This window comes from Zalophus californianus, chromosome 8 (assembly GCF_009762305.2).
Source record: "Zalophus californianus isolate mZalCal1 chromosome 8, mZalCal1.pri.v2, whole genome shotgun sequence".
NCBI classification, from domain to species: domain Eukaryota; kingdom Metazoa; phylum Chordata; class Mammalia; order Carnivora; family Otariidae; genus Zalophus; species Zalophus californianus.
Genome location: NC_045602.1, coordinates 20,061,592 through 20,079,835, shown reverse-complemented (window position 1 = coordinate 20,079,835; position 18,244 = coordinate 20,061,592). Strand labels below are relative to the sequence as shown.

Sequence of the window (18,244 nt, the reverse complement as noted above, 5' to 3'; positions counted from 1 at the left end):
GTTCAAATGTTTGTATAAAAACATTCTTAAAGTTACACACATCATTTTCAGCAATTAAACCCAATAATGATGGAAATAGTTCTAAATATTCATTTTCAATAACTTCTGTCTATAACATTGAATTTTATTTTGTCGTGAAAGGTAGTTACTTTGTGAGTCACTCTTAAGAACCATCATGCCAAAGGGACAGATAAAGTAAGTGTGCTTATTTTTCACAAATATCTGCTGGGCAGCATACTACTCACAGCAACTTGTCACAGAAAATGTCAGCAAATTTGGAACCTCTGTGTTTTTGTGAAAGAAAAATGAGGAAGTCACCTTTTAGTTTGACAATTCTTAAGACCTTTGCCTTAATGACCAGTTAATCTCTATGAAATATTATACAAAAGATCTGCATGGTGACTCCCTACGGCAATACAAAGTATGTTAAGAGACTACTATTTAAAGTAACAAATTTGAAAATCCAGTTACCCAGGCCCCTGTAAACTGTAAAACATCACAACAGACTGGGAAAAAAAAAAAAAAAAAAACTTCCTTACATATCTCTAACATTTCTCCCATTTCCCAGATAATTCTATGTCAACTGTACTGTGGACACCATGGTTCTAACTGTGCCTGGGCTCTCAAGGGTCAAAGCGCCCTATCTGTACCCTCCAACCAACTTCCCTAGCAAGCTAGCAAAGTTTAAAGGAGTTATCTTTAAAGGTACTCTAATTATATTGTCTCCATCTCTGAATTACTACCAGTTTGGCAAAAGACACAAATGCAGCACATTCTGTGACACCAGTTGTCTTCAACACTGTTCCCTCAGTGTAATGTTGGCTAGCAGTTCAGTCAAATAATAGGGCTAGAACAAGGTCCAAGACTCTTCATGACATATCCTGCCTTAAATCCTTTTTTGGAACATGGCAGGGCATAAATAAATCAGTAAAATAAATCATGAACTATACTGAGAGCCAGGGACTTTCAACTTACATGACCAACCTCACTTATACAGAGAAATACACTTATATTTTTACAAGGAGATGACATTTTTACACTTAAAAAACAAGTCCACTGTATAAATGCCAAATGATAATACTCTATTTAAAAAAAACAGCTACTGCTTAAAAAAAAAAAGTATAAGCCAGTGAAAAAGATTTTGTACTAACTCCTATCAAAAAAAAAACACATAATCTGTTCTCAAATATACATAAAAACGAGTGAATAAGTTCCTAGTGTGGTAAGCCTTACATATGGAATCATTTCAAAAACTATGAAAATATAAAATTTGGGGTGTAAAACCTGCCAAAAAAAATCTATGTAAATTTGGAAAACTGACATTTCTCATAGATCTCATCCAGATCTGCATACTTCACTGTTCCCCACCACCTCCCTCCATTAAAATCCTGCAACGTCTTGCTACTGCACCTACAGCATCTGGTTCCCTCCTCCTTCTTCAGCTGGTGCCACCCTCCTCCTTGCACTTTCCCCTTTCATTACTCCTAAAAAATCCCAAGCTTTTCTGTCCTTTCATCTTTGCTATTTAATCTTCCTTAATATACTGTTCTCCTCACCCTCACTCATACACAAATCATCCCCTGCCTTCAATGTTCTGGTCCACCCAGAGCCCTGCATGAAACCTCCCCTGATCACTCTCAAATGAGAATAATTGCTCCCTCTCCTGAATCCTCAAAGTACTATTTCATACCTCTCTCATAGCACTCATCACATTCAATCAGTATTATACGTATTTGTGTGTTCGTCTTATCACCTCTCTTAGGTCATAATCTCCTTAAGAACAGGATTTGTATCTTATCTTTTAACTTCCCTATCTTTTAACAACACAGCACCTTGAACAAAGTAGGTACTTCTATACCTATGTCTTGAATGAATGAGTGGCTACTTAGAAATTCAATTACAGACTTCCTGTACCACCTGGAATGGAGAGGGAGGTATGAGACAACAAGCAACTTTTCCCCGATTTTCTCCAAACAAACTCACCAAAGTAAAGCCAGTATTACACATACAGGTGCTTTCAAAAAGCACGGATGTTTCATCCTTCACCTATCTGGTCAAATATGGTGTAATATCTTATATACACTCACATAGATTATCTTCCATTAAACAATCAAATCTATATTTGATAATAAAAGCATGTAAATATTTTAACCATATAGGTAAACTAAAAATTTAAGATGTACTATATTAAAGCTATCAGAATGAGATCAACCATTCAAAGCACAAGCAGAGGGGCGCCTGGGTGGCACTCAGTTAAGTGTCCAACTCTTGATCTCAGCTCAAATCTTGATCTCAGGGTCTGAGTTCAAGCCCGACACTGGGCCCCACGCCCAGCGTGGAGCCTACATTTAAAAAAAAAAAAGTACAAGTGGAAACACAGAGAATGACCAAGCAATTTATTCCAAATGGAAAAAAAAAAAAAAACCACCTGAGCTTTAGCTATTTAAATGCTAACGAAACTTGAGAGGCAGAATTTTATTGCTAAGAATCCAAAACCAACCATTCAAAGATAAGCTTACCTAGACAGAAGCACCAAAGAATCAACATTACTGAAGTACAAAGGTGAGATGAGAAACAGCACAAAAATCTTAAAGTGACACTATCATTAAGCAACTGGTATATATGGGCTCCTGAGTCATCAGAAAGCAAGGAGATTACAGGAGTCTCCACTGCACATGTAAGGAACAGAGAAAGCCCAGAAAGGAAAGGAGGACTACAATGTGGCCAACTGTGGCAAACACTCTTGGAGAGAAGCCAGTCTAAAGGTATGCCTGTGACAGAGCACCTGACTGCCGCACTTGGTTAAGCCTCAGACTCCTGATTTAGGCTCAGGTCATGGTCTTGGGGTAGTGAGATCGAGCCCCTGGGAGTCGGCTTCAGACTGCGCGTGCCCTACGTAAACAAATACATAAAATATTTTTTTAAATACATAAAGGGCTGCCTGTGATTTCAGGTCAGAAGACCCTGACTCAAATGTCATCAATAATACCTACAAGCTGTGCAATCTTACACCAACCGCTTAGCCACCCTGAGCCTTGTTTCCTCGTTTATAAAATGTAACATGCAAAACAAGCACAGTACCTGAGTACAGTGTGTCTCGGAGACAGCACTCAATAAATATTTGCTGACTCTGAATAAGGGCCATACTAGAAAAGCAGACATTTCTCTCGAGGCAGTCTTGTAGTTTTTGAGAGAACAGCCTTAAGTAATTCCTGATTAATACTTTACTGCAATATTTGACAGTCAATTTTTGGCCAAAAAATAAAAATACTCCTTTCCTCCTCGCTTACACATTACTTAAAAGCTTACTAAAATTCTTAAAATTTTAAATCTTTGTAATAACTTTCAAATACTAAAACAAAACAAAACCTCTCATAAGGAAGACTGGAAGCCAAATACCTGGGTTCTTGCCTAAGTAATGCCACTAAATACGTGACCCATGAGAATTACTATATTTGCCTGGCCTTAGTCTTCTCATCTGTAATATTAAGGAGATTGTGCTAAATTACCATTAAGGCCCCTTTAAGTAGTGTGGTTCTAATCGGGTGATGGGCATTAAGGAGGGCACTTGATGTAATGAGCACTGGGTATAATATGCAACTGATGAATCACTAAATTCTACCCCTGAAACTACCAATACAGTATATGTTAACTCAATGAATCTAAATTAAAAAAAATTTTAATACATTATTTTTTTAAAAATTGTGTGGTTCATGCCCTCTCAAGGACTGTTCCAACCTAATTAGGAAACAATTCAACATACAATTTTAAAAAAAGGATTCCTTTCCAAAAGAAAGAAAAAGAAAAAAGAAATAAGAAATTTAGTATATTGAAAAAACTGAGCAACTGATGCTAAGGGAGTGATAAAAATCACGCTTTCTAGAGAACAGACCTACTCTGACCCTGTTTTTGAAGGTAAAGCGATAAAGGAAAAGGAAACAATTTAAATAAAGAAAATGAAACATATAAAATCAAAGCAAGATATGTATAGGTGATTATAACACTTTCTTCACTTGTGTAGCACTTTACAGTTTACAAAGAATTTCTAGACATGCATCTGCAGCAAATTTTCTGGAATGAGAAATATAAGTACTGCTTAAATTATTTACATTTGATAAATTTGCCCACAGAAAGTCTCCGCTACAAACAATAACATAAAAAACCATTGCGGAAAGGAATTTTTTAAGCATTTCTGTGTAGGATGAATTAGGCAAATGCATGCAGGCAAACAGCTATAAACCTACAAATCATAGAATTTAGCACAAGGAAAAAATGTGAAGTCAGTCCAATATGCTGATTTAATAATAAAGAAACTCAGGCCCCCAGAATCAATGTGACTCTCTTCACTCCATGTGCAAAATGACAGGAGGACCAGATTGAAGAACCAGAAATAAAGGGGGAAATCCAAATTGCAGAAAAAAGAATCAGAATTTGGTGATGGATTAGATAGTGGTGTGTTTTGGTAATGTTAGTGTAAGAAAACATTATTAAAGTCTTACTTTGTGCCAATCATTATGCTAGACCTATTTTGTTATTTAATAATTTAAAGATCATAACAATATGAGGGGTAAGTACATTATTCCGATTTTACACATGAAAACCCAGGGTTTAGTATGGTTACATAACTAGCCCAAGGTTCTATCGATTAAGTATCTGGAAAAGCCAGGACATCATCCCTTTCTGAAGTCAAACCGCCATTTCCAAAAGAAACCTAAAACTTGCCTCAAAAGTATAAGCTAGAAGAGCAAAGTTAAAGTATCACGCTGGAAACGGTGGACACCGCAGTATTGTTAGAATTCTGGTCCTGTTTATAGTTGTATTTTGCCTCTTCGCCTGCACCTAATGCTATCAGTCTTATCTGTCTGTTCCCAATGGTCGGGTCCAGGAGGTCTCAGTAAAGCTAAACTTCCCGGCTCTCCACACTAAAACATCCACGGGGAGAGATTAGATCAAAATATATGTAAGATTAGGGTGACTAGAGGGTGATTAATTTCAAGTCCTACACAACTCAAGTGACTATAGCTTCTGTTTTGGCATAAGCTATTTATCTTCAAAATATGATAACTATACTAAGCTTTTCTAAAAGCCTGTCACTTCAAGGAGCCTCAAAAATACTGTGCTGCAGATGGGGGTATGGGGGAGGAAGCATGGATACAACAACCCACTCTGCTTGCACCTCCGGATTGGATTTATATGTTGATGTCAGTGTTTTGTAATAATTTCTCTTCTTCAACCACATATCCTGTGGAAATATAAAATAACCATTTTTCTATATTCCAAATATCTATAATCCAAATGCTGTACACCCATAAAACATTGTCCAGAACTACAGAAAAATTCCCGCACCTCTTTAAGCAACCAAGTACAGTACCCAGTTGCCATTAGGCCATTTTATGACCTCTAACCCCATATGTTGAGAGAAAGGTACAAAGTCTAGCTAAAATATAAAGAAGGGAGAAGGAAAGGCTTGAAATGACTAGACCTCATCTCAAAGAAAAGAGGTCAGAGGCCACAGGGCCCATTCTCGGTGAACAATGACCAAAGGCTAAACTAGTGGTTAACCGAGGAAAGAAGCAACAAGGAAGTCCTTTCCTATACAGTCTAGTCTGTCCCAGTGGGTAGGAAAGTTGTACACCATGATAAGAAATTTGTGCAGCTCTGAAGCCCAGACCCGATTCAACTCCTGGATGGCATGAATTTTCACCCAGTCCCACACTCCCATCTGTGCCTGGTATTTGCAGGTAATGTAAAAAAGGAGCCCAGCACGTGGTTTTGGGCCTCTGCCAGGAAAGCAGTTGATGGCCCTCTGAGAATTCTTGTGATTATCCTATGTAGAAGGCAAAAACCACTACCAAGATAATAATGAGCATCCTAGGGATCTCCTCCCGTGCCCCGAGACTTACAGGTAGTGTGTGCTTATACTGACCTCCTATTCTTGCCCTAAAATGAAAGCTATGTCATGCCATAGGGTTTAAGGCCAACTAACTCCAAAAGATATGCCACGTTATATTCAAACAATGTGGAGCCCTTGGAGGATGAGGCAAAAAAAGAAAAACTAAAGTAAGGAACAGAGGAGAGGTAGTCTCTCCCTAAGAGAGGGTATATAAAATTGATGACAACAAAGAAGGGAGGGCTAAAAGTCTTTGAAAAACAATTAGAAATCACACTGTGATATATAATCCAAGAGAGAAAAGATTTTCAAGGAATGTCCAATATCCTCTCTCCCACACTCCACCTTTCAGCACCTCTACACCACCCTCATCACTTACTCAACATTTAGTCCTGGTGAAGACCAGTCATTGGATTAGCAGGATCAATAGTACATGCAGAGAACATTCCATCCTGAGAACATCTTTAAATTATTTAGGCTTGTTTACCACCCTTCCCTATAGAGTAGAAGCATGAAATGTTGCCAGCACTTTCACAATATATACCAGTCAGCACCATAGCAACCCAATCCTCTGCCCACCAAAAGATTAACACATACACACAAAACAGGAAATTCAACAAAAATTAAATTTGACCCTAGACTCCCTCAACAGTTAAATGTCTTAAGTAGTAGCAGTATCTTTATATCACACCCACTTCATGCTACCCTTACAGCTTCCTGGCATAAGCAAATTCTTGGGATTATACAAACTGCTGCTTCTGTTTCCAGCCCAGATTTCTAGAAATGAAACCCTAGAATTGAGGGAGAAAGAAAAACAAATGTTGGCAGAAAGAGGGAGGAAAATGCATTGTCTATATAATCCCAGTTTAAGTGGAACAATCACCATTAGTTCCATCAAGCACTTTTTTTCAATAAAACCACTTACCCAAAAATGCAGATCTAAAATACTCCCTTGGCTTAAACCACACAAAAAGCAATTTAATAGACACAATCCTACAGATTTTCTCAGAAAGAAATGAGGAAGAGATTTTGACAAACTATGTCAAATTCAAGTTTTGCACCTTAAAACTCAAACTTCCTTGTGAGTTAAATAAATGTAATAAATAAGCAGTGCAAAATGTCTACAAAAATCAAACCAAACACCTGTTCTTATAAGCAACACCCCTCCATTTTCTCTCCAAACCATGCATTTCCCTATTCAGGTCCCCTTTTTGATCCACTGCTCCCAAAGCATGAAGTCTGAGTAAGAAATGGAGGGAAAACGTTTCAGATGCTAGATCACAAAACCAAATTAGACCCTTCCACAAAGTACAGGAGATAAAATAGAAACACATCCAAATTGTATCTAGTTTATGACAAATAACTCACGGAATGACCATTTATTAAGCTGAATCAAACCCCACTACTACCTTTCACCCAAAACTATTTCTAGTTCAAGAGCCAAAAGACCCAAGCAAATACTTTCTTTTCACATTATTCTCAACATGAAGAAATCTGACCCCCTTCCTACTACATCATAGCTTCTGTGAAACAAGCTGAGAGGCCCCTTTGGCCAACTTTTTCTTTTCTTTTTTTTGAGCCTAACCTCCAACCAATTCCAGAAGAAGACACAAACCTCAAACAAATTTAACCCTTGATATCCATCTCTTCAGCAGCACAGCGAGCTCCACCACAGCAATGTTTTACACAGACACTTGAAGATTCCTTAATCACTTAAGTGTAAGCCTCAGCCCTCACAAATCATAGCCACAGAGATTACTCTTGGCATCAACAGAGGGTGCTGGGGCTGCAATTCGCTCAAGAACACTTCATTCACCATCTTCATACTCGACATTAAAAATCTGCCCTCTCAAAAGAAAAAAAAGAAATGTCACCTTCTCCACAAGGACACCTGCCTCTTCGACGTTTCTACAGTGAACGAGGAGAGCCAAGCATGAAAGGCTAAAAGATCCTCCAGCTTAAAGTTTTCCTCCCCAACAAACTCTGCAGCCAAGGCACCGTGGACTGTCCTTGTCACACACACAGGCTTTACTGTCAAACCTTCTGTCTCCCTCTAACATCGTCAGTGTCTTGACCATGGGGGTGACTGCTTTAAAAAGAAGCAAAACGAACAAAACAAAACCCACAGCTGGGTAGTAAGGACTAGGGACCCTGGTGTCCGGTTTCTCCGTTTCTTCCGAGAGACCAGAGGGCGGCTCGAGTTCTGCCGCTGACCATTAACCAGTCCCACCTCCCGATCGTCCAGTCAACACGTCGGCTCCCCCTCTTAGGTCCTTTCAGCAGACTCCTAGGAAGGGGACCAAACCCTAGCCCTACAGCAAAATCTCACTTATCCATCCCCTTCTACCTCCGAAAGCCCTCGCCGGGAGAAGATAAAAACAAGTGAGCCGGGGTAAACAGAAGCGCCGTCGAAGGCTGCGCTTACGGAAAGGCACGCCGTGGTCATCCCCATTTCGCAGTCCGGGCAAGCGAGACTCGGAGAGGCTGCCCGGCTTGCCAAGGTCACCGCGCGCGCCGGGGCCGAGGGGCGCCCGCGCCGACTTCCGGCTCCCCCTCTCGGCGGCGGGGAGCGCCGGCGGGCTGGGGGCGCCGCTCCCCACGCCCGGCCGGCGGCCGCGAGCCTCGCGCACCCTCCGCGGATGCTCGCCCAGTCGGCGCTAACTAGGGCAACTGGGAAAAGGGGCCGCGAAGTCCCTGCTGCAGCAATTTCCTCCGCGGGCGCAGCCCCCAGCTGGCGCCCGTGACAGCTGCGACCTCCGCCCCCTCCAGCCGCGCGAGGCAGAGGGAGAACTCGGGGAAAGTGGGAGGGGGACGGAACCGAGAGAAAGGAGAGCGGGGGGCGGAGGGGCGCCAGCTGCTCCCCGCCCCCTAGGGCCTCGGCGGCCGCGCGGCTCGTGACAGCTGCACCCACCGGGAGGCTCGGCGCCCGCCGCCCGCCACTCACCTGCCGCCGCGGCCGCCTCTGGGCCGCGCTGACGGGTGCCGCGCTCGCCGGGACCGAGGCGGCGCCGCCGCGGCCTCCGCCGCTCCCCGGGCCGGGAGCCCGCCGCCGCCGCCGCCGCCGCGGCTCTCCGGCCCCCTCCTCCGGAGCAGGGGTCCCCCCGCAGGGGGATGCGAAAGAATCAGGCGCAGGCTCCGCTCGAGGGAGCAGCAGGGAACCGGGCGGCCGAGGCGCTCGAGGCCGCGGTCCAGCCGTCTGAGGGGAGGGCTCGGCGGATCGCGTCAGACTCCCGCTCGCTTGGCCTGAAGAACAGGCATTTCAGCCGCTCTCCGCGGCCGCCATGTTCTCCTCCTCCTCCTCGGCCGCCGCCGCCGCTGCCGCCGCCGCCGCCGCCGCCGCCGCCACCGCCCCCCGCTCGCGGCCCCGCCCCCTCCGCGCCCCGCCCCGCCCCCCCGCCCCGCTTGCTCGCTCGCTCCCCGCCTCCCCGCCCGCAGCGCTGCCCCTGAGCGCTCGGGTCCGGCCAGGCCGCGGCGACCCTGCGCCCACCAGCTCCGACGGCGCGCCCGGGCAGCGTGCTCCCCGCCCGCCCGGCCGCGGAGAGAGGAGTAGCCCCGCGCCCTCTGCCGGCCGCCCGCCCCAGAGAGGGCTGCCGCGGTCCCGCCCCGGCCCGCGTCCTAACGAAGTGTGGGAAAGGAGGCCCCAACTCTTCCCCTCCCCTCGGGGCGTTCCTCCGACTGCTGCCGGGAAGCCGCCTAGAGCCCCAGGGTGCTTTCAGCTAGGCCGCCCGGCCTGCAGCCTCCCGCCGCGCTATCTTTTGGAGAAGGTGGTGGTGCAGCGGCTCGAGAGGCCCTGCACACCCGGGAGGAGTCGGTTCTGGGCCTGGCCCTCCACTAATCTGTTATATTACTTTGAGAGAGACACATCCCGCGGGTCTCTTTTTTTTTTTTTTTATTCTGTAAAATTGGGAGGTGGTTGCCTAGATGATTTCACAGGCTGTTAGACAAGGGAAAAGAAAGATCATATAACCCCCTTCGTTTTACAGATGAAAAGATCTGACTGACACGTCTGGCTCTGCAATTCTATGAATTACCCAAAATGTCTGTCATTGACAGAGATTTCCCCTCAAGGGGGCCCACACCTTTTTCTACCCGCTTTTTTTTATTCTATAATGGAAGTACTATTTCCAAAAGTGGCGTGTTTCTTGTCACTGGAGGAATCAAACAGCTGCTGAACAGGCTTTCTGAGCCGTGATGGCCTTATCTGGAAAGCATCCCTCATTCCAAAGGCTGGCAATATAATACCTATCTCTCTCCCCGGAATGTCCTAAGGATGAATGAGTCACTGGCTGCGGAAGTGCTTTGTAAAGCATACATCTCTCCTTCCATGCACTCTTTTTCCCAGTTAGCTGCTTTCACCTGTCCTGTCGCTGCAGTCTCACAACGTTATCTGCTGTTTCTCTTCCAGTGTTTTATATCCTAGAGCAACCTCTATAAATCCTTAAACCCTTCCCACCCCTCCTAACTAAACCTGACTGCCTCGAAAACGCCATCCTCCCTGGCATCTCTCTGAGGCAGTGGGCAGCTTCTTCCAGAGGGAGGTACTCCATTCTGCCATTATCCACCGCCACGCCCACGATCACCCATCTTCTCTGTCCTGCTCATAAAGCAACCTTTCACCCACACCCCACGTTCACTCATTTATTCATTCATTTCTGTTCATTCAACTGATTCCTGTCAAAGACCTGTTACTGGCACCCTAGGTGCACTTCATTAAATCTTGCCCTCGCCTGGTTTCTCAGGACCTCTAACCACCAGCAGAGTCCCCATCCCCAATAATAGCTGGAAATACCCAGCACTATTCATCTCCACGTTCACCCTATTTGTCCCCTTTTGTAAGACCTACCTCCCAGTCTAGTCCAGTCCAGACTGTGTGAAGGTGCCCACAAATGAGCCACTTGGTTAGGTGATACTGTCTTCCGTGTTGGGGCTCTACTCTAGTTCCTGCTGATTGCCAAACCCAGCGGACATGTTAGTCCTCCCACGATGGGTCTTCTACAGTGCTGGATGGATACTGCAAACTCCTTTTTTGAAACTCCCCTCTTTTCTCTCTTTTACATCATTCTCCTTTCTCTCTACCTGTTTCTGACCTTCCCTGTACTAGCAGATTTCTTGGCTTCTCCTTTCTTACAAAGGCATAAAATGTTTGTAACCTCAAGATTTTATTTTATCCTCCTTTCCTCTCACTTAGATTGTTGACTTCATCTGTTTCCACTGCTTCAACTGTTAATAACTCCTGCATCTCCTTCTTCTAGCCTCCCCCCCCCGCCCCCCCTCCACACACATACACTCTGCAGCTCAGTAGCTTATTTAACTTTAAAACATCCTCAGGACTCACAGTGCTGAGATGCCTGGGTGGCTCAGTCAGTTAAGCGTCAGCCTTCTGCTCAGGTCATGATCCAAAAATCCTGGGATCGAGCCCAGTGTCAACTCCCTGCTCAGCGAGGAATCTACTTCTCCTTCTGCTTGCTGCTCCCCCCACTTGTGTGAGTTCTCTCTCTCTTTCTCGCTCACTCTCTCTCAAATAAACAAATAAAATCCAAAAAAGGACATGCAGTGCTGAGATTTGGTTGAATGATGAATGAAACTTAAGGCATTATTTATATTGCCATAACCATCTATAGATGCTAAGGAAAGAACTCTTTTTTCTAGGGTTAAACTCTTTCTTAAGACCCTTTGACTTTTTTCTTCTTCCTCTGCAAATCATAATCACTTCCCAAAACAGTTAAATCCACTTTTTTCTTTTTTTATTATTGTGCTAAAATACACATTACATAGAATTTACATCTTAGCTTACCTTCACATTGGTGTGCAGCCATTACCACCATCCATCCCCAGAACTCTTTTCGTCTTGAAAAACTGAAACTCTATACCTATTAAACAATAACTCTCCATTCTCTCCTCTCCTAGGCTCTGACAAACACTATTCTATTTTCTGTCTCTGTGATTTTGCTTACTGTAAGTACATCGTATAAGGGAATCATACAATATCTGTCTTTTTGTGTCTGGCTTATTTCACTTAGCATAATGTCCTTAAGGTTTATCCCTGTTGTAGCATTTTACAGAATTTCCTCCCTTTTTAAGGCTAAATAATATTCTGCATTTTGCTTATCCATTCATCTGTGGATGGACACATTTTAGCTATTGTGAATAATGCTACAATGAACATGGGTATGCAAATATCTCTGAAACCCTGCTTTCAATTCTTTTGTGTATATAGTCAGAAGTGGAATCGCTGGGTCATATGGTAATTCTATTTTTAATTTTTTTAGGAACCTCCATACTGATTTCCAAAGTGGCTACACCATTTTACATTCCCACCAACAGTGCACAAGTGTTCCAGTTTCTCCACATCCTTGCTCACATTTACTTTTTGTTTTTGTTTTTTTTTCTTGTTGGTGTTGTTTTTAACAGCCATCCTAATGGATGTGAGGTGGTAGTTTTGATTTGCATTTCCCTAGTGACTAGTGATGTGGAGCATCTTTTCACGAGTTTACAACCCACTTTTATTTTTCCTAATTGGTCATCTCTTTTCCGGTTATTTTCAACACCTCTCTGGTTCCATCTACTTTTCCTAAATGGGCCCAATTACTTAATTCTAACTAACCCCTGAGGAACTATTAATACAGGGGCAAAAGATTTATAGTTAGATTTACTTCCTGAACCCCAGGGTGGCCTCTTGGAAATCCATTTGCTTTAGCTCCTTAAGTGAAAGTTCCTTTACTTCCAAGTACCAATGCCAATCAACAAGTAGGACTGACTCCAATTAAATGAAAGTGCTTTGAAGAGATTTTTTAAATGAAAATGTAAGACATTTAACTTTTGTAGCCCAGATAGGTCTGATTTTAGACCAGGTCCTATTGACCTAGGTCCAGGATTTATAACATACTCAAGGATCTGTAATATACCTGTTGAATTTTCTCCGGAGCAAAATAAATTCCCAGTTCTATAAAACATTTGGCTAGTGTACATGAAATCACTCTAGTTTTTGAAGCAAGAACGGATTTAACTTTGACACTTTTTTTCAAATAGTTTTTTGTTTTGTAATAATGAAATTCATAAAATATTCAAACAATAAAGAAAAGTACAAAGAAGCAAAAAAACAACCTCTATTGAGCCAGAGAAAAACATAGTGAATACCTTTCCACATATCGACTGCATATTTGCACATAAGTAAGTAAGGTATTCAATTTTACCTATAAAATCATACTATAAGTGCTCATCAATAATCTGGTATCTTTTACTATAAAATATATTTGCATCATTAAAATGGCTGAATATGCATGCATTGTATGTCTCTTTTGTCATTTAATTAACCAGTCCCTTACTGAAAAATGTTTACATTCTTTCTGGGTTTTTTGTTTGTGTGTTTATTTTTCAAATAATGCTATAATTTTAATGCATGCCTTGTGCCCAGTTTGAAAATTATTTTCTTAGGTTAAATTCCTAGATTAATTGCTAGCTCAAATTGCTGGCTTCATTTTTTTCTAATACACTTTTGCCAAACTGGCCTCCAAGAAAATTGTTCCAATCTACAGTCCTACCCATAGTGCATGAGCCCACCAATGCCCCACAAAATAAATGTTGTCAGTGTTCCTTTGAATAGTCTTTCATTTCCACATTTGCCTGAACTATAGACATTAAGACTATGTTTTGAGTTAGGGAGACCTGGGTTTGAAATGGCTCTGCCAACTTCCTAACTGTATGACCTTGAACAAACCACTTTAAATACCACCGGACCTCAGTGTCTTCATCTGTAAAATAGGATGCTAGCCAACAATTATGGCAAAGATTAAATGAAATAATGTACGCAAAGCACTCGGTAGAGTGTTCAGCATTTAGGATTGCGCATGAGAAAATAAAAACGAGCACACACGAAGAAGGTAAAAATCTTCCCGGCCATGCATCAGGCTGAAAGCACAGGCGCAGATAAACCAGCAGCACCGCAAACAGGATGCAGTGTCCCCTGAGGACATACCGCAGCTGTCAAGTGTTGTCATAGCTGCCTTCTTCCAGTGACTACTGCTTTCCTACTCACTGAGAACCTTTGCTCCTTACAATCATAGATATCAGAAACTTTGGTGTTTGTAATTATATCAATAAGAATGAAGCCTCCATCCCTTGCCTGGAGAGTCAAAATCCTTTCCGACAGCGATGTCGTCTTGATTTACAACCTAGACATAGGGTTTTAGGTAAGGGGGGAGGGGGTTCTGGACAAACACCTCTACACTCCTATTGTTTCCAAAGCAACAGGACTCTGGGTCTACTTTGCAGTCCAAACTGGATGTTGACCCCCTTCATTTACTTAAACTTGCTCTATTTAAACTGGATCTAAACTCTGCTCAAGGCTAGTATCTTCTAGCCTGTAGTATTAAATAGGAGTAAGTATTACATAAACATAGGATTTCATCTGGAACATCTTGTAAATTTGTTTTTAACAATTTGAAAATATCATTTATTAAGTGAGCTATCATTAGGCAAATTGAATGGTTATGCTGTCACATGATAGTGATTTTTAAAATTTTCCTTCCTGTACAGTTAGCATACAGTGTTATGTTAGTTTCAGGTGTACAATATAGAGATTCAACAGTTCTGTATATGACTCAGTGCTCATCACAATAAGTGTACTCTTAGTCCCCTTAACCTATTTCACCCATCGCCCCTCCCCTCTGATAACCATCCATTTGTTCTCTATATTTAAGAGTCTGGTTTTTTGTCTCTTTTCTTTGTTAGTTTGTTTTATTTCTTAAATTCCACAGATGAGTAAAATCATACGGTCTTCGTCTTTCTCTGATGTATTTCACTTAGCATTATACCCTCTAGATCCATCCATGTTGTTGCAAATGACAAGATTTCACTTTTCTTTTTTAAGATTTATTTATTTATTTGAGAGAGAGTGAGCACAGAGGGAGAGGGAGACTCTCAGGCAGACTCCCCGCTGAACACAGAGCCTGAAGCAGGGCTCGGTCTCACGATCCAGAGATCATGATCTGATCCAAATTCAAGAGTCAAACGCTTAACCAACTGAGACACCCCCAGGCAACCCAAGATTTCACTGAGTAAAATTCCATTGTATATATACCCCATACAAATGATAGTGATTTTTAGTTTCTTTCAGTCTAACTTATTTGAGTGATAAAAATTTTTGCCCAGGAAGTACGTATTTTTTTTTTAAGATTTTGTTTATTTAATTGAGAGAGAGAAAGAAAAAGAACACAAGTGGGGGGGAGGGGTAGAGGGAGAAGTAGACTCCCTGCTGAGGGAACCTGATGTGGGACTCGAACCCAGGACCCTGGGATCATGACCTGAGCCGAAGGCAGAGACTTAACTGACTGAGCCACCCAGGCACCCCAGAAGTAGGTATTTTTTAAGTCAAATACCTTTCATGTCCTAGAGTTCCGTTATCAAATAACAGGATTTCTGATCTCTTTGCCATGTCTCATGGATTCATTACTGTAACTTTATTTCTATACATCATGCAGCAACTCTTGTCTAAAAGATGTTTAGGTTCTGCATTAGTTAGTTCCCTTTTCAGAGCTGCGTACTTAGCAACATCATCTTGTTCCCACCTGGTGGTGAATTCTCCAGTGATATATGCAGCTCCGATGTGTACTGGACCCCATGGCAATAGAAGCATAATCGTGTTTAAAAGACAATCTTGGGGGGGCACCTGGGTGGGTCAGTCATTAAGCATCTGCCTTCAGCTCAGGTCATGATCCCAGGGTCCTGGGATCGAGCCCCACGTTGGGATCCCTGCTCCATGAGAAGCCTGCTTCTCCCTCTCCCACTCCCCCCTGCTTGTGTTCCTGCTCTTGCTATCTCTCTCTCTCTGTCAAGTAAATAAATAAAATCTTTAAAATAAATAAATAAAAGACAATCTTGGGGCTCCTGGGTGGCTCAGTCGGTTAGGCGGCTGCCTTTAGCTCGGGTCATGATCCTGGGGTCCTAGGATTGAGTCCTGCATTGGGCTCCTTGCTCAGCGGGGAGCCTGCTTCTCCCTCTGTCTGCTGCTCCCTCTGCTTGTGTTCCCTCTCTCGATCTGATGAATAAATAAATAAAATCTTTTAAAATATATATATATATAAATAAAAGACAATCTTATTCTCTGGAATGACCACTTCACACTGTTAGTCTCCACAACCGTCCTGTTTCTGCTAAGGTGGACATTATCCATGCATACTGATCTCAACTAAGAAAATGAAAGTACCAGGTGCCTGGGTGGCTCAGTTGGTTATGCGACTGCCTTCGTCTCAGGTCATGATCCTGGAGTCCAGGGATCAAGTCCCGTATCTGACTCCCTGCTGGGCGGAGAGTCTGCTTCTCCCTCTGACCCTCCCCCCTGTCCGGCTCTCTCTCTCTCTCTCATTCTCTCTCTCTCTCAAATAAACAAATAAGAAAGAAAGAGAAAGAAAGAAAGGAAGGAAGGAAGGAAGAAAAGAAAGAAAGAAAGGAAGAAAGAAAGAAAGAGAAAGAAAGAAAATGATCCTTTGGTTTTTACATCTGAATTCCAGGGATTATAGTCTTTGTTATGGACATTTTGGTCATTTAAAATTTTTTACTACTAAAAACACACTGCAACAAATGCTTTCTTTGCACCCTTCTGAGATGACAATATCATCTATTTTCCCCAAGCATTAATGATATAAAACACAGGCATGCCTCCCTAACATGTGTAGGCTTCAATCAGACTCGCGGTAGCAGCTGCTTCTCACTTTTGAAGTCTGAGTGCCAAAGCCAATTGTACATGTAGGAGGACTGGATTGGCAATGGCCTGTGCTGTGTGCTTCCAGATGCCAGGCATACCCCACCCCCAAGCTTACCATAGTGCCTGCAGTTTCAATGACAGAGATTCATTCCTTTGGGTTTATAATTTGCTGTCTCAGGATGATCCTTTAAACAAATCATTTCTCCTTGATTACAGTTATTGTAGAAAATTGAGAACATACAGAGAAGTTGATAAATGAAAATAGAAATTACCTGAAGCTCAAGACTCAGACGTCACTACTGTTAACATTTGGTATTTCCTTCCTTTCTCTTCACGTATGTGAAATTGAAAAGATGACCTTATTTAAAACTCTTTTGTTATGCATTTAAGCAGCTTTACAATAAGGGAAATGAATGAATATAAATTGTAAGCATTTCTCTAAATTTACTTCTGGCTCCTTCCTTCATTCAATAAACATTATTAAATACCTACTACAGGCTAGGCACTGAGCTAGACACAGATTACTGATACAGAACACATTATCAGTGTGTAAAAATTCACATATTTTTACAAATCAGTAACCAGACATATAATCAGTGCACAAAGTATTTTATGTTCTAGTTTTCTTTTTTTAAAGATTTTATTATTTATTCGACAGAGACAGAGATACAGAGAGAGAGCAAACACAAGCAGAGGGAGAGAGAGAAGCAGGCTTCCCACTGAGCAGGGAGCTCAGTGTGGGGCTCAATCCCAGGACCCTGGGATCACGACCTGAGCCGAAGGCAGACGCTTAACCAACTGAACCACCCAGGCGCCCCTCTAGTTTTCTTTTTCAATATTATTTCTTATAGATTTGTATATGTGCCTCAAACTTCTTGGTTTTTTAAGGGTTGTATAGCATTCAACTGTATTGATATTTACCATTCTCTAATATTGCAAATTTGGGCTCTTTTCTCCTCCCTCTTGTTTTTGGATTCTTTCCTTAAGCCCTTATTCCTCAAAGGAGGTTATCAAATCAAAGGGCATGATTGTTACTTATCTCCTTTTGGAACTCAAATACTAAGAGAAGGAGGAACAAATTCCATGTGTCTTAGACTTCCCATGAATTCAGTCACGCAGATGGTTCTCTTCCCATTTCAGGGAAGTAGAGGCATTGAAAAGGTAAGTGTCCCACAGGGAAAGCATAAGTCACCGAAGATGAACTTTCCCATCTGCTTGGCTCAGCCAGCCTCTCTGCGAGCTACAGGAATCACTACTAGGAGTGACACCCTTTCCACACCCAAGCAAGCTCACTGAGGGCAGAGGCTTCTGCATCCATCAGAAAGCCCCCAGCCCTCTTTTTTCATTCGGTTTGGCTTTCAGAAGAGCCCACACTTCTGCACTTCATCCACTGATGCAACTAATAGCTATTGATACCCCAATTAATTCTTTTATATCTCTGCAGACCAAGGATGACTATAAAATTTCCCTTGAAGATGGGGCCTACCAGTTGCTGATACATGGGCGAGAGCTCAGGGTGGCACCCATTTGTGACCTGCCGAAAAATCCCCAGGCAGGACCTGCTGAAGGGACCCTCCATGTGGGTTGTGCTAAGCCTTCCTATACTCCCACTCGCCAATGGGCTGCAGAAAGATTTAAGTCCCACTCTCTCG

General features: G+C 42.7%; 1 protein-coding gene across 3 annotated transcripts in view; it reads right to left on the bottom strand.

Annotated features, from left to right (window-relative positions):
• NCOA1 (nuclear receptor coactivator 1) overlaps window positions 1-9,218 on the bottom strand; it is a 246,093-nt gene extending 236,875 nt beyond the window's left edge. For 2 of the 3 annotated variants that reach the window (XM_027621455.2, XM_027621452.2), the window contains exon 1: window positions 8,835-9,218. The gene's annotated coding sequence lies outside the window, so the exon portion shown is untranslated. Of the gene's footprint in view, window positions 1-8,315; window positions 8,373-8,834 lie in introns of those variants that run through there. The other variant, XM_027621454.2, reaches the window with a different exon arrangement.
• Window positions 9,219-18,244: the final 9,026 nt, after the last annotated feature.